General features: G+C 39.6%; 1 pseudogene across 1 annotated transcript; it reads right to left on the bottom strand.

Moving 5' to 3' along the window:
• Positions 1 to 366: 366 nt before the first annotated feature.
• On the bottom strand, positions 367 to 23,619 carry LOC309612453 (14 kDa phosphohistidine phosphatase pseudogene; annotated as a pseudogene). Its single transcript has one exon. The product of its transcript is annotated as a 14 kDa phosphohistidine phosphatase pseudogene (transcript).
• Between the last annotated feature and the right edge of the window lie 336 nt (positions 23,620 to 23,955).

The raw sequence follows: 23,955 nt of genomic DNA, 5'->3' as shown, positions 1-23,955 counted from the left end.
AGAGCCATTGGTCTTCAGGATAAAAAGTGAACTCCTAGTATGCCGTTTAATGCCTTCACAATCTTTCTACCCTACTTCCTTCAAGTCCACCCAGTCCATCCTGTGCTACTTACACCTTTTGAGTATGCCTCCTCCTTCATGTCTCTGAGCCTTTGGACATGGTGTTTCCTCTGCCTGTAGGTCATCTTCCCTTCTCCACTTGTTGAATTTCTGCCTATTCTTCAAAAGTCAGCTAAAATGTCCCTACTTCTGGGATATCCTCCAAACTCCCCCTACCTGTCCTTAGTCCCTGTGTCCTATGATGCTCCTGTTACTCTTTGTATTTAAGTACCACTATTTTCAAACTTACAGTGCAATAATTCTACATTTTCTGTACGCTTTAGGATCTGTAACCAGCCTGAGCAGCATTTCTCAGCTTTTTAAAAATCTGTGTTCTCTTCTGATAAACATCAGGACTTTAACCCTCAAAGCCATCCTTAATTCTGAGACTCTTTGCACCTTCTGCATATTACTACCAGTCCCAAATTATTGTTCAAGCTTTACTTTCTGTTCATCTTATGAAATAATATATTTTTGTTTTCCAAATAAAAAATGATATTGTCATAGTGAATATACTTTTTTCAAGTTATACACATTTTCCCTTCCCTCCCGCTACCCTGGAGGTTCTGACATACATTCCTCTCTCTTCCACTCAACAAACATCACACTAAGGAAGAGGAATATATCTTTTCCTTCTTTGAATCCCAATGTTGGACACACAGTAAATCTCAGTGAAGGTTTGTAAAATCTAATTGAATTGAACCTATCTTATAAGGGGTAGAGAGAGACTATTAGGATACATAATAGTAAAATTCATAAGAAGGTTCAGGACTAAGTGACAAAATACATATAGATAAATCACTAGGATCAAGCAGGCATCCTCCCAAGAATTTGGAAGACCATTAGAAACTAGGAAAATACTAGAACTGTTTTCCAAAATGTGTAACCTGTTGTATAAATGAACACTACATTATGGTAGGATGAATTGCTGTGGCCTCCAATCATAAAACATACTTTTGAAAACAAACAAACAAACAAAAAACATGTTTTGGAGGAGACTCAGGGAATAATAGATGTTAGAATCTCACTTCCATTCCTTTAGTAAAAGGTAGGCTCTTAGAGTGCTTAGGTAATAATATTTTTTTAAGTTGGGAAGGAGCCAAAATAAAGTTTCTGAGAAATAAGGCATATGCTTGTCCTGGCATATTCTGATTTTGCAGGAGCCTCAGAGGCAACATACTGCAGCTGTGCTTAAGCGGGCCTGTTCAGCCCCTGTCTGTCAGGGAGGGGCATTCATACCTCCTGCCTGAGGATAAACCACGATCTCTCTGCAAGCGTGTATTTCCTTGGGGCAGAGAATGGGCCTTGATGTTGATTGAGTGCCTTGTGAGGAATAAATAGTAAATGCTTTCCATTCTTCAGTGCAAAAACAGGAGGCAGTTTTACAAGAGAGTCTTTCAAATCACTTTCTCAGATGGACAAAAAACACTGTTGAAAAAACTTTATTCAGCTTCAACTTCTAATCCACTGTGTGAGCATGGGACTTTAAAGCTTAGTATGGTTTCACGATAAATAAGATCAGTATGTATGAATTATCCTTTCATTCCTTTTTCCAAAATGATTCCAAGAACAAGTTCTTAGAATCAAGACACTGTCCTAATCTTTGACATATTTTCTTAATGACTTGTTTCCTTAGTTAGGGTTCTAGGTATACAAAGATGAAAAACACAGAGTTCCTGCCTTCATGTTGTTCCCAACCTTTCCCACAACTACCTATAATACTCCCATAGCTGTTTTCTAGGTGCCAAACAATCTAGGGAACTTTGTCTTTTATTCTTATTTCCAGCCCCATGCCCTGCACTCAGGTTTTCAGTTATGCACAGCTGTTTTTTGCTTCTGTCTTGCATAAGTTGAAAATGTGTTCTGTCAGAGTGACTGGCAGTCAATGATCTTTCCAATCCTGGGTACAGTACCTGGCTCATAGGAGGCCTGGCTCAACACATTTATGTTTAATATATGAATATTGTGTCTCTCTACCCTGTGAGAAACTTCCAATCACCATTTTAAAAAAAAGCTAGTGGGAAGTGTTCTCTTGTGGGTCATGGGAGACTATATTGGCCAGAATACAATCTGGAAAGAACAGACAGAAGGATATTCTGCTCTTCGCCAGGATACCCTGCTGAACATAATTATCCTCAATTATAGAGAAATAGATATTTTTCCTGTTACACATTTTTCCTTCTAAGTATAGAACTCCCGAGGACATACTTGGCCTAATCAGAAGTAGGGACTGAAGTGTAACAAATGAAAGGCAACTTCAGAAGGAGAATCACAGTGTTTTAATCAGCCCACAAGGTCTAATTCAAGACACCTGCTGCTTTGTGTAACAACAGCAATCTTCTCAGGACAACACATCTTTCTTTGTTTCCTAGCACTTATGGCTAATATATGCACAGCTTGGAGAACAACATTTATTATGGTAACTAACTGCAGGCAGAATAGAAGTGATAAAGAAAATAAATATGTAGTTAGACTCCAGTATAATGGAGCTTTTTAGGCTCTAAAAAAAGAACAAAATAAAAAACAAAAACCAAACAACATGTGGTACCTGAAAACTAGGCCAAGTAGTCGTCTTACGTTTTTTCCTCCACAAAGAAAACCACTTCAGAAAAAGATGGGATCCCTACTCACAGCTGGAATTGAGCCAAAAATGAAAAATTGAAGAATCAGATCTGTTACAGAATTAGTTTGAAAAAAGTTTATTGCTCTTTAAGCTGTTCAGCTTACTTAGTGCTATTTGCCCCCTGTATTATTACTTCAAAGCTACACCCCGAGGAGCACGGTAAGAGCCCACTGTTTCTTTCCTACATCATTTCCATGCTTAAAGTGCCAAGTTGGTATTTGCTGGGCATATTCACCATCACACACGCCTGTCCATGCTGCATATGTCACAAAGGCCAAAGACGTGCACCCGGAAATGTTGGAATGGGACAGATGTGGGGTGACTTGGGAAGACAAAGAGAAGGAAGGGATAGAAAGGTACATTTAACTGCCTACTATATGCCAGGTACTCTGCAAGATACTTTACTCATTAGGCAAAAGCTGGCCAATCTCCTCTTCCTTCCCACCCAAGATTTTCCATTTAATAGGGGTAGTGTTACTACTAATGGCATCATGCTGTAAGTATCACCATGCCAATTAATCCCAGGTATGCCCAAGTGGTGGAGAGAAGATAATACAATGTCCAAGGGGATGGTACCTTTAACTTTCCCCTGTAGCAGTAGAAACCCTCTTGCTGTTTATTTCATTCATTTTTTTTAAAAAAATTTTTGACCGCACCCTGGGGCATGAGGGATCTTAGTTCCCCGACCAGGGATTGAACCCACACCCCCTGCAATGGAAGCACGGGGTCTTATTTGCTGGACTGCCAGGGAAGTCCCTACTTCATTCATTTTTGAAAACTACTCTGGTGGTAGTCTGTCATTTCACTCACTCATTCATTCAGCATTATTACTGAGTGCTCACTCTAGGCACTGCACAATTACTATGGTAGGTTCTAGGAAAACAGCAGTAAGACAGTTTCTGTCCTCAAGAAACAAACATAGCCTTCTTGGGAGGCAGACAGACACATAAACAACAGGAACAAAACAATCTGTGGGGAAAGTGTAACAGTAGACGTAGGTATAAGATAAAACAGTGGAATGGAGGAGGGAGCAACTGCTCCACTTGGTGGAACTAGGGAACCTTCTTGGGACCAGTGGCAGGTCCCTGACATGAATTATGGTTCTGGTAAGTGAAACTGCCATTACCCATATACTGTTGAGGAGACACTCCAAGTCGGCCCCAGGATCCTGCCCTCCCTCCCCCAGCCACAGCTCTTGGGACTAAAGGTGGGCACTGTAGGGGAGGAAAAAACTCTTCCTCTACCCTCTTGTTTAGTCCCTGGGCCCTGCAAATTAAACTGACAATAGACAAATTAACAGGAGGAAACACCCAGAGTTTATTTATGTGTGTAACACTCACACACATGGGAATTCTCCACGATGAGGAACTCAAAGGGGTAGTTAGAATTTGGGGCTTATATACTTCCTTAATAGGCGAAGGGGAGAGGGGAAAAAATTTACTTTTTTGAAAGGTAAATGGGTTTTTAGGAAAAAAAAAACAGGAGATAAGAGAGTTTGTGATGTTTGTCTATAGGAGTATGAATGGTCTTTCCTGCTCCTAGAGAGCCACAAAACTCCCTTGGAGATGGTTTAATTCATATTCTCCCTCATGGGAGTAGATCCACCCTGAAGAGGAATTTATGGTAGCCTTATTTCCCAGAAATTGCTGCTTGTATTAAGATATGGGAAGCTCCAAGAAGATTCCCCCCACCCCTGCATTTGTCGAATCTCAAATATCTTCAGCTCAAAATAATCTTTATACCAAAGTAGCATATTTTTAAGATGGCATACTCTGATCCACTTTAGCAATGAACCCAAAGCAATAATCCACACACAACCTATGGCATGATGTGTGTGTATGTGTGAGTGTGTGTGTGTATGTGTGAGTGTGTGTGTGTGTGCACCTGCACACGCACGTGAGCAAAAAGATGACTGGGGAATGCAGAGAAAATTGGGTAGTTAGCCCACAAAGCTCTTTCTTGCCCTCTTCTGGATATAAATTCATCCTTCAAGGCTGAAGTGAGGAAGCGTCAAGGCAGAGTGGGTTGTCACCAAGGTGCTCTGAGCAGCCAGGGGTCAGCAGCAAGGTCCCAGGAAAATATCTCCAAAGCAAGTAGAAAGGCACTCAAAGAAAGATGGAGGTTTTCCAAAGACAAACTTTGGTTCAAGATTAAATAATGTCTTAGGTCAGTTGGTATATGAAATTCCTTTTGACAATAATGAAATGTACCTGCATTTGATAGCAGAATTTGGGCATAAGAAAATGTGGGCTCAAAAAAGTTCTGATTCTTTCTATAATACTAATTGTATAGATTGAAAATGTAAGTGACAAACATGTGAAAGATGACTCTTGAAAGATGATTTTTTAAAACTCTGAACTTTTGAAAAAAAATCTATCTTTTTAAAAAATATGCAGCTTCTAGAGGGAAGCCCAGAAAAAGATCTTGATGCAATAAGGAAAGACAGTGAAGTAACAAGTAACTCAAAATTTAGACCCAATTATTCAACATAAATGTTATTAGCAAACTGAAATATTTTAAGATTCTTGTATTCTTATAAACTGAAAATCATGAACCATGAATACAACTGTATTTCGGTACCTGAATTAAATCTCAGTACTGAAATTGTACAAGGAACTGATGTGTTTAGGACATAGGCTTTAAAATAAGCAAACCTATGTGTGAATCCTGATGCTTTGATCAGTTTCTTAACCCCTGAAAGCCTCAGTTTCTTAATATAGACCATGAACATAATTATGCTACCTCACAAAGTTGTAAAGATGAAAGGAGACAACATATAAAAAGATTTTGGCTGTGCTTAGCATATGAGGTTCAATAAGTGCTAATTATTGTGAAGTAAATGAAACTATCCCCTTTAAACATTTAAAAATAGTTCTTAAAAATCTATTTCTCCATCAGATTTGCTCTTCAATTTCACTGAGTTGGGTTTTTTCTCATTCATAAGAATACTTAAATACATTCTTATTTTTCCTATTCAAAGTTAGCAAAAATGTGTTTCTTAGACACAGAGGAGAGAATTTCTCTCTTTTTCTTCACAGGTTCTTTTTTGTACCAGAGGAATTATCCCCTCCTTCCTCCTTTTCTCCCCCTCTGCTTTTTGTACACACCTAGGCTGACTACTTGGCTTGAGTCCAGAGTCACTGCCTCCCTCTCACTTGTGTGGAGAGCTAAGCTCATTCATTATTGAAGGGTAGAGTGCCATTTTTGTCAGTATTTTGAAAGGATACTAAACTGGCATTTAAATTAAGGATCCATAAATATTACATTATATACATTTACTCTTCTATTTTAATATTTATAAAGTTCTTAATGTAACACTCCTGCAGATAATTTTTTTCTTAGAGTGTTATATTTTAGGAAAGGTTTATCATATTCCTCTGTTCTCCTCTTTTTTTAAACTTAAAGTTAGGCATCTTCCAGATGCAAGCACACTGCAACTTAACTGACGCAAAAAAACCACGGTATCTTCTTTGACTCATTTCCTGTCTCCTAATTTGAACCTTACAAGTTTTAATTTAGGTCATAAGGAGAAATTTGAACTGTTTAACACTGGGGTTTTTTTTTTATGGGGGGGAGTTGAGTTTTATATGATTGTGTAGCAAGCCAAAGTCATATAAAAAATACATCAAGACAGAATTATCATGGTAACAATATATACATTTTGATTAGGAAAAACAGAGTACACATTTGGTAGCACAGCTTCATGTTCTGAAAGCAAGATTAATCACACTGACCTGGCTTTAGCTAAATGTCTTTTTAAAAGGTATATGTTTTCCACAGACAAATCCCTTATTCTAAATTTTTATGTTCCCATTTCATTTTTTTCTCTATGTGATAATCAGTTAAGCAGAAAATGAATATTTGAATTAAAAAATTCAGTCCCATTATTGACTATCTTTACTTATTTATTTTTATTATTATATTTTTATTAAATTATTAATTAATTAATTAATTTATTTATTTATTTTTGGCTGTGTTGGGTCTTCGTTTCTGTGCGAGGGCCCTCTCTAGTTGCGGCAAGCGGGGGCCACTCTCCATCGCAGTGCGCGGGCCTCTCACTATCGTGGCCTCTCTTGTTGCGGAGCACAGGCTCCAGACGCACAGGCTCAGCAGTTGTGGCTCACGGGCCCAGTTGCTCCGCGGCACGTGGGATCCTCCCAGACCAGGGCCCGAACCCGCGTCCCCTGCATTGGCAGGCAGATTCTCAACCACTGCGCCACCAGGGAAGCCCTGGACTGTCTTTAGATTGATGGCTCTATACAGTTTTGAAGAAGGCACCTATGTAAGCATTTTAATCCAAACCTTCAGGAAAATTTAAGCCAGGAATTTTAATGGCTAGGATTTGCTCATGATATGGCTGGTGCCAAATATATGTGTTGAGTACAGCCTCATTAGACCCTGATCTGCATCCTCTCTTCTATGAAAATGGTGAACTTTAACCTGTCAGCCCCTCACTTTGTTTTCAATAAGGTGAGAAACAAGTCTGTCACTGATCAGCCACTTCAATGACCGCATCTAAGACACTGAATTGTGTTTCATCAAGTAATACAGACATGACATAAAGCATGATCAGTGGAAACAGTATGAAAAAAAATCCAAATTGCATGCACTGATGTTATGACTTACAACATGAAAAAGCATGATTCATACTCTCAAGAGATATAAAACTGTACAAATGAGAGCACACAAGCACAGGGAATTTTATCTTTTGGTACTTGATGTATTTCAAGTGCCTAGAACAATTTCTGGCACATAATAAGTGCTCAATACGTGTGTCAAATGAGTGAACGATCAACACAATATAAATGAAGGAAGGGCATCATTTCTAGTAGATTCTTATGTTTCTTGACTCACGATTACTCTAGCTCTCTCCTATGAGTACATCTGCAGTGACTTTTTAAGAAATTACACGAACTACTGTATCCTGGGATCTTAAGGAAAATCAACACAGAACAGGTAAATTTAAATGAGGGAAAGAAAATATGATACCCATGATCTTACAGAAAGACATACTAGGAACTGAAAGGGAAATTTTAGAATAGAGTGCCTGAGATGGGGCCCTAAGGGCAAGGGTGACTTCAGGAACAGAGGCAGGCATCCAAGACAAACATTACCTACTTTGTGATATTGCTCAGGGTCACCTGGATTCTCACACCACTAGCAAAGTGTGTTTAAGCAAGTAGAGTAGAAAAATAGAATGAGAAGTTCTTCTACCTATTCCTATTGGTAAAACAATTGGACAAAATAAAGATGAAAAACGTGTTGATTGGAGAGGATTTGTTTTTATCTTAGACCAAAGTAATTTTGACTTATTTTAAAAGATCATCTTAATAAAGGGCACTGAAATTGTGAAAATCAAAGGTGTGACTTATTTTCATTGGCTGTTACAGAACAGACTTCTTTAAAAGATATATTTATAACAAGAATACATCAGAGCAGCATTACCTAAAATTGGAGGTAAACTTGAGGACCGACCAGGATCCAACTTCTGTCAATTAAAATGATGGTAAATATAAGTAATTCCAGACTATGGAACCAAAATACTAAGTCAATATGATTAGTACACTTGGGGGCCAATATCATTAGCTCTTTATCTTTTAACCTTAGATAGAACTCATAACATCTAGCACGTGTGCAGATGTTTGTTGCAACACTTTATAACCAGAATAATTACACAGCCCTTCCAGACACATGAACAAACAAGTAGTATTTTTCAGACCATGATGTTCCCAGTACAGGCAAGTATTACAAAAAGCAAAAATGAGCAATACATCATTAACGGGTATGACTCGCAGGACATTAGCCAATGCACTTTCCAATAAGAAGTCTGATCAACACATGTCATGGGAAACAGGAGAATTTTCTCAGTAAAATTTCCAACTTATACTTTTACACTTCAGAGAAACATATGGTTCTGTACTTAACAGACTTAGCAGTAGTGGGAGGCCTGTGAAAACTGCTTGCAGCCACAACTTGGACTACATCTTCAGGGTTTCTCCCAGAGCTCTCTTAAGGACTCCCTTTTTTCTAATGCTAAATACAGATATAGTCCTATTTTATTTACTTGTGTCATTATTCATTATGATCAGCATGAATATTATCGGAAGGACATTTCTGTTTTTACCAAGAGAAACAAACCGCACAGTTCAGTTGTGCAACTAATTTTTTTAAAAAAAGAAAAGAAATATCCTGCTTTCTTTTTGTTATTACTTTTTGTTATACTAATTCTGCAAATGGTTTTCAAAAATAATAATTACGGTCTATACAAATTTTACCTGCCTTGGCTACCCTCACATTTTCAAATCTCGTTTCTTTCTTTGCCTATCCAGCCATATGCCTTCTGCTCCTGACATTGCCAGACTTCAGTGTCACACACATCTGTCTGTAGAGTGTGCCTGAAATTCTGGCCACTCAGATCCTAAACACAGATCTTCAGACAAGAACCACCACAACAAATAGACAAATAAAGCAAAGATAAAAAAAAATAACAAAATAAAAACAAAGAGCACAGGGTGGAGGTGGGGGAGAGAGGATGTGGTGGGAAAGAAGTGCCAATCTGGGTATATACAGGAGCCCAGCAGTTGGCATTGGGACACTGTGTCCCATTAGGGTTGATGCAAGGACAAATCACAGAATATGGAAGCTTATATCCTTGTCTGTATTATCTCATGCATCCCTCTACCCCCAGAAAAAAAATGGGACAGGACTGTTTAACAGTCTTTTCTCTACTGACAGCAGTAAATTCTCTGTGAAGCTAATGAAGTTTAAGCTTTGGGACCCTTTACTTATACAGGCCTAGGAGGGCTCTAGCAACATGCTCACATGGTCAAATACTTTTGGAAACTTTGCAAAAGTAAGGTATTCTACCTGCAATCACAACCAAAGTAAAAATACCCCCACAAGAGCTTCTCATACTTTCTCTTATGGTATAGTGCTGGAGTAGCTGCACGTAGATTCAACTAAGGGAAAGGTGAGTTGGAAATACATCTGGTTGGGTTTAATGGGAATGTTCACATGGTTTACAGTCACTTCTGAGTACAGTTAAGTTTTTGCTAGCCATCTCAATGTAGGAGTGGCCCCCAGGAATATCCCTAATTCATCCATGACATCATGGCCCTAAGGTGTGTCATGGCCCTAAGGTGAAGGGGCCAGAGGTTGTATCATGATGTGAACAGGTCCCATAGTGGTCAGCACAGAGGTATACAGCTGGTGGAAGTGAAACTAGAATTGAAATATATGAAAACAGAAGCTAGTCTGGGGGAATTTTTCTAGTCACTAGATGTGTATAATTATAAGTGAAGGATTTAATTTTAATCAATGTTAAACAAAATAGAAGTTCTCTTCTGTACATATGAACTTGACAATGTCACTTTTATACTTATTATTATTATTTTTTAACATCTTTATTGGAGTATAATTGCTTTACAATGGTGTGTTAGTTTCTGCTTTATAATAAAGTGAATCAGCTATACATATACATATATCCCCATATCTCTTCCCTCTTGCATCTCCCTCCCTCCCACCCTCCCTATCCCACCCCTCTAGGTGGTGACAAAGCACCTTAGCTGATCTCCCTGTGCTATGCGGCTGCTTCCCACTAGCTATCGGTTTTACGTTCGGTAGTGTATATATGTACATGCCACTCTCTCACTTTGTCCCAGCTTACCCTTCCCCCTCCCCATGTCCTCAAGTCCATTCTCTAGTAGGTCTGTGTCTACACCATACACTTTTTCCCATTTTAATGAGAATCAGGCGAAATAGAATTTATCATTATCCCTGTGTTCATGGGGAAGAAACCTGTAGCAGTATTACAAACTGCTATGCAGTATTTTTTTTTTTTGATGTGGACCATTTTTAAAGTTTCTATTGAATTTGTTACAATATTGCTTCTGGTTTTTGTTTTGGTTTTTTGGCTGCAAGGCATGTGGGATATTAGCTCCCTGACCAGGGATCGAACCCGTACCCCCTTGCATTGGAAGGTGAAGTCTTAACCACTGGACTGCCAGGGAAGTCCCACAAACTGCTATGTAGTATTTTATGTATCTCAAAGTATTAGCACATAAATACACTGACAAAAGATTTAAATTGTTTGCTGATTTGATATAAAATACTGAATCAATAAAGATATTATAAAACTCATAAGATGGGAGGAAATATTTGCAAGTGATATGGCTGATAAGGGGTTAATATCCAACATATACAAACAGCTCATATAACTCAACATCATAAAAACAAACAACCCAATTAAAAAATGGACAGAAGAACTGGATAGACATTTTTCCAATGAGGAAATGCATATCGCCAACAGGCATATGAAAAGATGCTCAACAACGCTATCATCAGGGAAACGCAAATCAAAACCACAATGAGATATCACCTCACACCTGTCAGAATGACTATCATCAAAAAGAACACAAATAGGGCTTCCCTGGTGGCGCAGTGGTTGAGAATCTGCCTGCTAATGCAGGGGACACGGGTTCGAGCCGTGGTCTGGGAAGATCCCACGTGCCGCGGAGCAACTAGGCCCGTGAGTCACAACTACTGAGCCTGCGCGTCTGCAGCCTGTGCTCCGCAACAAGAGAGGCCGCGATAGTGAGAGGCCCGCACACCGCAATGAAGAGTGGCCCCCGCTTGCCACAACTAGAGAAAGCCCTCGCACAGAAACGAAGACCCAACACAGCCAAAAAATAAATAAATAAATAATAAAAATAAGTAAATTAAAAAAAAAACCACACAAATAACAAATGTTGGTGAGGATGTGGAGAAAAGGGGACCCTTGTACACTGTTGGTGGGAATGTAATTTGGTGCAGCCACTGTGGAAAGCAGTATGGCGGTTTCTTAAAAACTAAAAATAGAACTACCATATGACCCAGCAATTCCACCCCTGGGTATATATCCAAAACAACCCCCAAAACACTAATTCGAAAAGATATATGCAATCCAATGTTCATAGCAGCATTATTTACAACTGCCGAGATATGGAAGCAACCTAAGTGTCCAACAACAGATGAATATATGTATACATATATATATGATAGATATATACATATATATATGAAATTTTGCCATTTGCAGCAACATGGATGAACTTGGAGGGCATTATACTAAGTGAAATAAGTCAGGCAGAGAAAGACAAATACTGTATGATATCACTTATATGTGGAATTTAAAAATACAACAAGCTAGTGAATATAACAAAAAAGAAGCAGAGTCACAGATATAGAGAACAAACTAGTGGTTACCAGTGGGGAGAGGGAGGGGGAAGGGGTACCATAAGGTTAGGGGTTTAACAGGTACAAAATATTAGGCATAAAATAAGCTATAAGGATATATTATACAACATGGGGAATATAGACAATATTTTATAGTAACTATAAATGGAGTATATAAACTTTAAAAACGGTGAATCACTATATTGTACACCTGTAACTTATGTAATGTTGTACATCAACTATACTTTAATAAAAAACAAAACTCATAAGACACCACTACAATGAGGACATCAATGACACTTCACAGTATTAAGATTAATCCCTGTACAAGAAGAGTTGAAATTCCTCAAATCTTACTGCTTAGATATGAAGAAAACTTGATGGAAGTTTTCCTAAATCTTAAAAACTTACATGACATTACTAATAATAAGTAGTGAGATTGAAAGAAATTTTTCTAAACTTTTAATTTAAAAAATAATTTTTGATCAACCATGCAAGAGGTCTCTCCATTATTTCTATAGAAAAATGTATTTCTATAGAAATAATTTTCACAAAAATTATTGTTATATGAAGAAATTATCAAGGATTGTGCAGACAAAAATAGGGGGAAAGTATTATAGAGTTTTGTCAGACAATAAGTTAAAAAATACTGTTTTTATAGATGTGATTTTCGTGGAATTTATCAGCTTTCAAAAACTTAAATTTGTCATGATCTCCTTTCTCTATTCATTTTCATACCTGCTTTTGGTTTGTAACTTAATGCTCTTTTTCTTAAAGAGGGTCTCCAAATTATATAAGCTTCAGATCACACAAAACATGGATCTGCCTCTGCCCAGTGCCTGCCTCAGAACCTGGCATATTAGGTGTTTGTTGAAAGAATATGCAGGAAGAGCTATTGGCCCAAGGGTGTTGATATGACACTGAGCTTAGTGAAGGAGAGGCCTTTGTATGCTGAGGTTCTTTAGAATATCCAGCCTGCAGGCTCGAGCACTCTGGGATATGATGGGACCACACCTGCCACTAGAAAACCTGAACCCAGCTGGTGGGAAGCCAAGATGGCAGAGGCAGAGAAAATGAGGCTGGAGCCTGTCATATTGTTTCACAGTCAAGAAAGAATATTTTTCCGTGTGTGTTCATTCTTGAAGGATGCTGAAATTAATTAAAATAAATTCTTCCTATCTCCAAAGAATATGCAAAATTAATTTTCATGTGTTTGGAAATTTTTTCCTTTGAGTTATGTTTCTCATTTGATGAAAATGGTTACTTTTCCTTCCCTTTAAACTGAATAATGTGAATCATATGTGAATAGGATTACATCAAGTCCCAAGATATTAATGTTTGGAAGCAACTGAATTCCACATAGAGTCCCAATTTTAAAATTTTTTAAAAATTACTTCAAAAAATGCATAACGTGACCTGATATTGCTATTCTATTCATGTTCCCACTTGATAATATTTCCACTCTAAAATAATGTTTAACCTCAAAATTTCTAGATTGCTTCATTTCCATCAAGTGCTAGAAGTCTAGGAAGCTCCATTAACTAAAGACAAAGTAAATTCTAGATACACAGTTTGAGTTAACTGCTTCCTAATGGAGCCGCCTCTGAGTCACCAGCTCCTAGAATTAGACCTATCCACCAGATGAGGTACAGCCTACAGGAGAGGTTGGGAGTAGATAGTCCTCTCTCAAGGTGCTGGGTTAAAGTATAGAGCAGCATGATATCTACAGGCTATAGCAATAGATAAATTCAAATAGTTGATATCATTTGGGTTCTGATACTCAGAGTAGGGTACCCTAAAAGGGAGAAAATAGGGCACCCAGAGGAAAGCAGTTTGGAAGTTCTAGCAGGCAGAGAGTTTGCATCAGGGATGCTCATCAGCAAGTAACTTTAGCCACCTGGCTGGTGTTCAGGGACAGACTCCAGTCCCTGAAAAGGGTTGATAGTGGAGATGGATAATAAAACAGGACTCTGGCTGTTGAGGATACTAAGTCAGATACCAGCCACAAGGAAGCAAGGCAGAAACTCAGTTAACCAAACTGAAGCACAAACAGGTCTCAGAAAATCAGACAGAGACTTGTAAACAGAACTTGAGCAAATAGTCAGAGCTAGACTAGCAACAAAGGTTGAAACTGAATCCACCTAAAACTGAGCTCCTCTCATGAGTTTATAATTAACCTCTCTGTCCAAAACTTTATTCCCTTTCATGTCCCGCCCCATTCCCCTCAGGATTGAGGAGTATCAAAGAAAGGTGGGTATTGAAACCAAGAAAAACCCTGTGGGGCCTTCCTGGGTACAAATGTCCCTCTGTGTCCCCCATTTATTATTTGTAGAAAAAAAGCCTTAGTCTCCTAAGCCTTCCCCAAGTTCCAAAGAGGAGGCCCAAGAAGTTAACAATTAGAGAAGTGAGGGAATGCAGAAACAAAGGAAAAGTAGTCCATCAAGAAAAGCGGGACTTCCCTGGTGGCACAGTGGTTAAGAATCTGCCTGCCAATGCAGGGGACACAGGTTCGAGCCCTGGTCCGGGAAGATCCCACATGCCGGGGAGCAACTAAGCCCATGTGCCACAACTACTGAGCCTGCGCTCTAGAGCCCGCAAGCCACAACTACTGAGCCTGCATGCCACAACTACTGAAGCCTGTGCGCCTAGAGCCTATGCTCCGCAGCAAGAGAAGCAACTGCAATGAGGAGCCTGCACACTGCAACGAAGACCCAACGCAGCTAGAAAATAAATCAAAAAACTTTTTTTAAAAACTTTAAAAAAAAGTCAATACAGACTATAATTAAGGACTCTTTCTTTTTTTAAGTTCAGGAAGGATCAAGTTAGAAATTAGTTTTCTCTTCCTAAACACTGATTTAGCAACTGTTTGACAGACATTCTCATCTAGGAAACTGCTCAGCACATTTTTTTCCCTTGACTCATTGCCTGACTCTCCAGGGAGATAGGCTGTGCCGATATCTCCCACATCATTGCTCAATTCCTGGGTCTAGGGTGGAAAATACACTAAAAGATTCACCATATTTTAAGTGAGACTTGAGAATTAGCCTTGCTGTCATAGACTTGGTATCTGGTGATCCCTGGGTGGCCATATGTTAGTCCCTAACCCTGTCAACTTGGCTACATTTCAATCTCTGGGCTTCAATTTCCCCCCTTAGTATTCCAATTCCTTGCTGGGATGGAGCCTTACACTGAGACCCAGTCCACTTGTCTGGAGAGCTGATTTATCTCTGGATCTTGATTCCTGAAAATCTGAATCCTATTTCCTATACTTCCAGCTTCTGATTAGTATTCTTTTCTGAAGGTGATGATAACTCTAAGCCATGGGAATGATGCCTGCTTATCTTGGAACACTGCTTACGGTCTGTATATCTGCTTGGAATAACTGTGAGATTGGCACCCTCTCATCCTTAGGTATTAGGGAGGATCTCCATAATGTGTTGCATGGAGAAAAAAAGCAGAGTTCTGGAACCTGACAGACTTGAGGTTGATCCCAGCTCTGTTACTTAATTTTAGATAAATTACTGAACTTCTCTAAGCCTATTTCCTCATCCATTAAAACGAGGATAGTGATTCCCACTCACATGACAACTGTGAAAATTAAATGAGATAAAAAATGTAAAGCATCTACTACAGTGCTTGCATGTAAAAGCTTTTTAACAAATGATAGCTATTTTAATTACGAGCAAATGTAAGAAAAAGTAAATTCATTCAGCCCAAAAATGCTTATTAAGTGCCTATTAACTGCCAAATATTTTATTAAGCTCTGCAGGGAGGTAAAAAGGCGAAGGTGACCTGGTCTTCTAATGGGGAAGAAGAATAAACATCTTCAACAGAATACGTTGTAGGTAGTGCAAGGGCAGACATCAGCCCAGGGAGACATGTGTATTCCTAGGAGGGTCATCTAAACTGGAAGTGATGATCTTGGATGAGCATCCTAAAGAAGAGAGCTGATTAGGAGGAAAGGAGGATGAAAGGTGCTCCTGGCAGAAGCATGGAAGAGTTTGGTGATTTGGGAAACTGCGAATAGTTCATCAGTATAGTTGGAATATGGACTGGGAGTAGGGAAATGAGTCAGAGAAGGAAACAGAAAGGTAAGTAGGGGGTCTCTCCTGATGGCCCTTGTGGCTGAACTAAGGAGTCTGGGATCCAACGTGAGGGCTGTGAGTGGCTGCTGATGAGTTTGAAGCAGAGGAGGAACATGATCAGATTTAAGTTTTAGAAAAATCACTCCAAAGCACTTCCATCATCCTGGATTTAAATAACACTGAAAACAAAGGCAGAACCACCATAGTAGAAGCCCATGTGCTACTCAAGAAGTATGCTCCCCTCTTCTTAATTCTGTAACGTAAATGTCATGCCAAAATAATCCCAACGGTGCTGGGATAATGAAAAAAAATTTTAAACATAAAATGTCTTTTATTGTGAGCTTCTTGACTTCTTGAAAAAAAAATTATACATCTTCAAAGATGATTAAAATGAAATTCTAGAATCCCTACACATGCTCCACATCTATGGTCTTAACACTGCATGCACCCCTAGTAATCACAGGTCTGACTGAAAATGACTTAATAAATAAACATTTTATTTAATGTAAAATGCTTCCAGGGATTAGTGTAGAGCTATGTTTACACTGAACTCTATAAATGTTATTGACAATTTAAATTTTAAAATCTTAAAATTCTCAATTTTGTAAAATACTTAGTACTTCCTCACATATATGTCACATTGCCATTTTTAGGATGCTGACAGGAAATTTAATTTTTGAGAAATGATAAAAGAATTTAATGAACTGAATTATAATTAAAGGTATCTGCTGTATCATACATACAATGAAATATTAGATAAAAATGTCAGATATTGGTTATTGAAGCTTCTATTTCTTATGTAGTCAAACTGTCCAGACAGAAAAGGCATGCTCCAGCCAGCACCCTGCTCTGAATTGCCCTGTTTCATGCTTGTACTTTGCCATTTATCTTTTGTCCCTTAATTTTTTTTTCTTTTTTTTTCAGGGACCAGTGGAGGTGACAATGCTTTTAATTCTCCCTAGAGAGGTAACCCCGGGCACTGAGGCTTGGCCAGGGCGGCAAAGTGCCAAGGGGTGCAGCTCAAACCCTTGGGAGGTGGCCTTGAGGGCAGAGTTCCAGTGGGCTGCTGGAGGCGGCCAGCCTTGGATGGGTCTCAGAAGCCGTCATTGGCCCAGGTAACCTCGTAGTCAAGGTACCTGGCTTTGATCTTCTCAGTGGAGACGGAGTGCTGGGCACGACCATAACCCATGGAGTAGCCTTACACGTGGATCTTCTTGTCCTGGCTCTGGTGGGAGATGCACCCACCCCCCAGGCACTCGCAGTCATAGCCCTTCTGCATCTCGCCTGATACCTTGTCCGTAGACGTCGGAGTGGTACTCCGCCCACTTGTAGCTGCTCATGATCTCTTTGCTCTCCCTGGCCAGGGCCCTGGAGGGCAGCCCCGCATGGACTCAAATCAGCACATACTTGAAGTCACTGTCGCAGTCGATGTCCACGTCAGGGATCTGGGTGAGGTTCGCCGCTGCCATGTTCCTGGAGTGTGCTCGCCACTGCGGCCCGCGGCCCTTCCCCACGCGACACGGGGTATCCTTTAATGTTGGCTTCCACTTGTGTAGTAGACACTGAGGTAATCTCTTCAACATCTATCCCACCTCCTGACACCGTGCATCAGCCACTTGGTTTAAGGAACTGACCTAGACATGTGAGGCAGGCCCTGATAAGTCTGCCTCAATCAATACAATCTGATCCTTTTTTGCCTATAATTGGTCTAGGACCTAATGCTTAAACCAATCAGCACATGGCATTCCTTTAGAAACAGACTGGTTTAGGAATAGGCACATGACTGTTCCTAGGCCAATAAGACATGCCAAGAAGATTGTTTGGAGGCTTCTAGGAAAAGTTTCCTCACTTATAAGTGAGTCATTAGAAGAGATGGCTTTTTTTTTTTAAACAAAGAAGCATGTAGCTTCAATTGTTACTACCACCCTATGACTATGAGGAAACCACTTTAGGATAGAACTGATGTTATCCTGGGTCCTTGATGATGTTGTTGAACTGAGTTTTAATCATACCTGAAGCCCAGTCTACCTCTGGACTTCCAGTTGTCCAAACCAGTAAATTTTCCTACTGTTTAAGCCACCACTTTCAGTTGGGTTTCTGTTATTTGCAGCTGAATGTATTCTAAAAGATGCAATTCTCTACCACTTTTGCCTACCACCTTTGCTTCTAACCTGATGTACCCATTGGCTATCTTTCTTAGCGTTAACCATCAGCACTCTTCTATCTAGACATTTATAGTGAACGTTTTAGTTGTCTACCCAATACCTGGGCTTAGCTTCTTCCACTGGACATTATGTAGGATAGGTTGTATGAACCTGGTGCAGCCACGGGAGAAGCTAGCCTGAGAACAAAGTTGATATGCTTAAAATGACAAAACAGAAAAATGGAAAAAAACCCGAGGCCTTGATAATGTCATTTAACTGATAGAACACTATTTTCAGCCTTCTTATTATCTGAATAACAAATATTCTCACTGTTTAAGATAATCTGAGTTGGGGTATTCTGTTGTTTGAATTTGAAAACAACTGAAGTATTGTAGTAGTGTCTAGTATTAGGGAAAATGGTAGTAAGAATGAGAATGTCAGTAAATGTTGACTACTTCTTATGGTTTTCACTAAAAACGTATAACAAAGACAGAAGCTTAAGCTGAAAACAGAGAAGGACGTGGGAGGCAGTAGTAGGAGATAAACTTAGTTGTCAAAGTTTCTTCTATAGATGTCCTGCTAAATAACTTACATTGGACAAAGGCACCTAGTTTTATGTCAGATATAGGTTTACAGAAGGGGCTTCTCTATTGACATTCATTGTTTTCAATTACACTGGCAACATAGGTCATCAAAATGTGAACTAGGGGAATGGGCAGATCTCAGAGAGATGTCTATGGCTAGAAGACTGAAGTGCTCAGACCCAAAGACTATGTCTAGTTGGGCTCTCTGACCGTATTTACTGATTTGTGGAATTAGCCAAAAGAAATCAGGATCCACTAAGTCTCTTAGGGAATTGACTATCAAAGAAATTCTAAGCCTTGGCCAATCCACAGCAATGAGCAATTCTGTGATAGTTCAATTCCTTAGGCACCCTCCCAGCACCCCAAACTCACACTAACAAGAAGTGCTAAACTACCTAATACCTGTTTCAAATGTGGCCATAGAAGACAATGAACAAGGAAGATGTTCCCAAAAGAACAGAACTAAGGGCAATGGAAGGCAGTGGGTTATCCCAGAAAACAGAATCAGAGACTACCATATTGGCTGACCAAGGGACTCATCACTACTAGGGTGGGCAGTCCTCTCTTCTTTCTAATAGGATATGATATGGGCTATGGGCCAATATCCACTGAATGTCATTTCCATTCTCCCCTTTCCAAATAAGAGTTTCAATTATATTTATCTTGTTCCTTCTCTATTATTTCATATTGAAAATGTCTGAGGTGGAAAACTTTAAGCCATGGGTTCACAAGGAGCCATGTCCAGACCTGACAGAGAGCTCTTGGCCTCGGTGCTGGATGTGGTTGCTGGCTGAGACTTTGGGATGTCTCCCACTGGAGAGATAATGAATGTGTCTCACGTAGGTATGGACATTTTTTTAGATTGTATGTGGGAAAAAGGAGGTATGAAGTTTGATTTATGTGATAGTGTTGATTGTCTACTCCATATCCGTTTTCCCTTCTTATTGAAAGAGCCCTACTTTTGTTCAGGTACCCACCCCTTTCTACATGTCCATGTGCATCAGGAGACATTGGTCTCATGCCCATTCCCATGAGGTAAATCCTGACTAGTCTAGGCCAGTCATGATTTTTCTGTTCTCCTTGCTGGTAACTGTTTTAGACATGGGTGTACTGAGCAATGACACATGAGGAAACGTTTGCTAGAAGACTTCTGGTAAATATTTTCCTACTTTTTAAAAAAATACAAAAGGAAATCACAGCTTCCCTCTGTGCCCTTTATTTTATCATGTCAGGTTACAATGTATGGGCCTGCTGCAGCCATCTGGTAACCATTACCAGAGCTTTTTGCTATGTACAAAGCTGACATGCTTAGGCAAGGAAAACAATGGAAAGAAACAGGGTCCTTCAGACACTGAATTAAATAGTCTTATAGACTGTCTACCTCAGGATTTCTTGTCATGTATAATAGTAAATATCCTTATGGCTTAAGTCTATTTAAACTGAGGATGTCTTTTACTCACAGTTCAAAGCATCCTCACTGATATATCTCTGTTTCACCCTTTGAGTGCTGTTCTCACCTGATCAATATTTTGTAATGCAAACTTCCCTAGAGGCACCTTATTGAAGGTAGAGACTGGACACTGACCTAGATACTATATTCCCGTGTAGTTTTTGGAGCATGAACACATTTATTTAGTTATGCCACACAAATACTAATTCAGACCCTAGTCTTTCAGTGTTTCTTATGAATTGAATTGTGACCCCCTAAAATTTATATGTTGAAGCTCTAACCCCTAGTCCCTCAGAATGCCTTATTTGGAGATAGGGCCTTTACAGAGCTAATCAATTTAAAATGAAGTCATTAGGGTGGGTCCTAATCCACTGTGACCGGAGCACTTAGAAGAAGAGGATATTTGGACACAGACACAGAGAGATAGAAAATAATGTGAAGAGACATAGAGAACAGAGTCATCTACAAGCCAAGGAGAGGAATATATCCTTCCCTCACAGACTGCAGAAGGAACCAACTCTGCCAATACCTCGATCTCAGACTTCTAGCCTACAGAACTGTGAGACAATACATTTCTGTTGTTTAAGCCACTCAGTTTGTGGTACTTTGTTACAGCAGCCCTAGCAAACTAATACAGTCTCTGTGCCATTTCTGCTAGGAACGAGGAAGATTTTCTTTCTTAACAAATGCTAGTCACTCATTTACATATAAAATTTAATTTGACAAGCATTTATTGAGTAACTACTATGTCCCAGGACTTGTTAAGTGATAGGTTCACAGAGATAAGTACTCACTTCCTGTTCTCAAAGAGCTCAGTAAAGTAGTTGTGTGTTCACATTTAAACTAATTAAGAGAAGAGTTATACTCAAACACTTTAGAAGAAACTATTTATAATTCAACAAGTCATAAGTCAATGCAGATCATTCTTATGTGTACATTAAAGCAGATTTCTCTCATTAATGTTCATGATAAATAAATATTATATTCGTGAGAGGAATAAAATTGTATTAATTATTTCATAATTAATTCAGATTGAATTATATAATCAGTCTTAATTAGTGAAGCTTTACCCAAATGATTTGCAATCAATAATTTTTTAAAAGTTGCTCAAGACTATCAATAAAGTTCCTAGGATGTGGAGATTATAAAGGAAGAGGGGTAGTAAAAAAATATTAAAAATGTGGTCCTGTCCTCACTTATATAATCTAATAGAATACCAAGGCAATGAAAAAAGGTATAATTATACCTACAAAGTAAGATATAGGGAAAAGAAAATCTAAGTGAAGAAAGAAAGCTAGCACAAGGAAGGGACTAGCTAGCACTAGTCTTCCTATGTAGAAAACTTTTGTAACTTTTTATAAAAGGAGTTTTAAAGGAGAGGAAAATTCATACAGCCACCATTGGTCATTGTTTTATTTCTCTTCCCTGCTTAGAGCCAGAAATTAGGTCCACATTTACTTTGCCAAGGAAACACCAGGCTCCTCTGGTTACTGAGACTTAACAGCCAGTCTCTGCTCCCTGCCAACTCGCCTTGGGGCAAAATGTGGCGAGCTATAAAATTCTTAGTCCAGTCAATTCCAAACACTTTTTCAGAAAAAAAAGTGCAAGTGTTACCAAAGAAATAAGTGGTCATAGGACAATAAGGTATTAAATTTTATTTAAAATCATTCTATCCTGAACTGTTCTAAGTTTGTCTACATATTATAACCTATTAACCACTTGCAAGAAGCCATAATTCTTTAACAACTGAATTTTTTAAAGAAACCAAATTGATAAGTAAATAACATATTTGACCTTAGATGAGTATGCTGTTTTTGATGCTTTCATGTAAAGTTAAGGTTCTTTGTAAAAAAAAAAAAAAGATAAATATTAAAAATACCATTTTAATGTTCAAATGTTTCTTTTATTCCAGAAGAAATTTATGGTTAGGAGAATTAAGCAAGAATAAATATATTTATTTTAGCTTGAAATTAGACTGCATCTATCATAATTAGATGTTGAATTGAAGTCTAAGGTATCTTTCTTCTGACCAAACAGGGTAATAATTCTATACTTAATATCTCTAAAAGGTTATATTTTTCAGTTGAAATGATACCAACCTTAGAATTACTTATTTTGAATTTTGGAAGGTCATCAGTGTTCTAGATCTAAGATCTATCCATGATCTGAAATGTTTTAGAAGTGAACAAATGTGTACATCTTACTTTTGCTTAATTACCACACCTACCAAGAATATTTCACACTTTAGAGTCTACCAATGCAAATAATAGTTTTCTGTTTCTGGAATTTTCCTATTATGTAAATCAATTGCATTTCTGAAGAGCCATTTTGGTCCAAGTGAACAGAGATGTCCAAGAAATTTAGCCTGTGAGGAAATTAATTAAGAAAGCTTGTCAATATCTTATTAGTTGTTGATTTTAAGAGGAGAAACTGAACATCTCTCTCCTTTTGGATATGCCAAGGAAGCCTGTAATCACATTGCTTCTGATAGCCTTCTTGTGACTAAGATTCTGGGTCCAAGATGGCACCTGATCTCACCTCCTTCTAAAGGCACACCAAAATTATAAAAATTGCAGAGCAACTATTGATGAGAAAGACCTGAAGGTGAGCAGAAAAGATCTTCTATAATTAAAGACATAAAGAAGAAACCACATTGAGATAAGTAGGAAGGGTGGAGATGTGGTATAAAGACCCAGAACTCTGGGGTAGGCAACCCACAAATGGGAAGATAATTACAACTGCAGAGGTTGTCCCCAAAGAACGAGGGGACTGAGCCTCACATTGGGCTCCCCAGCCCAGGGGTCCTGCACTGGGAAGATGAACCCCTAGAACATTTGGCTTTGAAAGACCATCAGGGCTTATTTCAGAGGGCTGTAGAAAAGAAATTCCATTCTTAAAGGGTGCACACAAAATCTCACATGCTCCAAGACCCAGGGCAGAAGCAGTAATTTGAAAGGATCCTGGGTCAGACCCACTTGCTGATCTTGGAGAGGCTCCCAGAGAGGCAGGAGGCAACCGGAGCTCACCCTGGGGATACAGACACTGGTGGAAGCCATTTTGGGGAGCTGGATCTACCACGTGGAAACTGGTGCTGGCAAGTGCCATTTTCGAATCCTCCCTCTAGCCTATTAGCCTCAGGACTCTGCCCTGCCCCCACCCACCAGCAGGCTGGCTTCCTTAGGACCTCTTAAGCCCCCAGATGCCCTGTATTGCCAGTACTAGATCCAGGATCAGCCTCACCCACCATCTCAGGGACCCCTGGGAACTGCAGCCAGTGACCTCAGGTCCTGGTTCCACCTACCAGTGGGCCAACAGCAGCTCCAGGACCCCTGCGGCCCTGCAGCTAGAGATGTCAGAACACAGCTCTGCCCATCAGTGGGCCAGCACTAGGCCCAGGATCTGACCCTGTCCACCAGTAAGAGGGCACTAGCCCTGGGATGCCCTGGGCCCCAGCCCTGCCCACCAGCAGGTCAACACCAGCTCCAGGACCAATGCAGCCCTGCAACCTACAGTGTCAGGACCCAGCTCACCCACCAGCAGGCTGGTGCCAGCCCTGGGACCCATGGGCCCCAGGCCCACCCATTAGTGGGCCAACACCAACACCCAGACCCCTAGAGTCCTGCAGCCAGAGACCCCAGGACTAGCTGCACCCACCACTCAGCCAGTACTAGCCCTGGGATTCCCTGGGCCCCAGCCCTGCCCACCAGCAGGCTGACCACTAGACAGCTTAGGCCCCTCAGCCAGCTGCTCTGGGATC

This window comes from Balaenoptera borealis (genome assembly GCF_965194805.1).
Source record: "Balaenoptera borealis genome assembly, chromosome: 15".
NCBI lineage: Eukaryota > Metazoa > Chordata > Mammalia > Artiodactyla > Balaenopteridae > Balaenoptera > Balaenoptera borealis.
The sequence above is the reverse complement of the archived record's forward strand: the minus strand, read 5'-3'. Positions and strand labels throughout refer to the sequence as shown.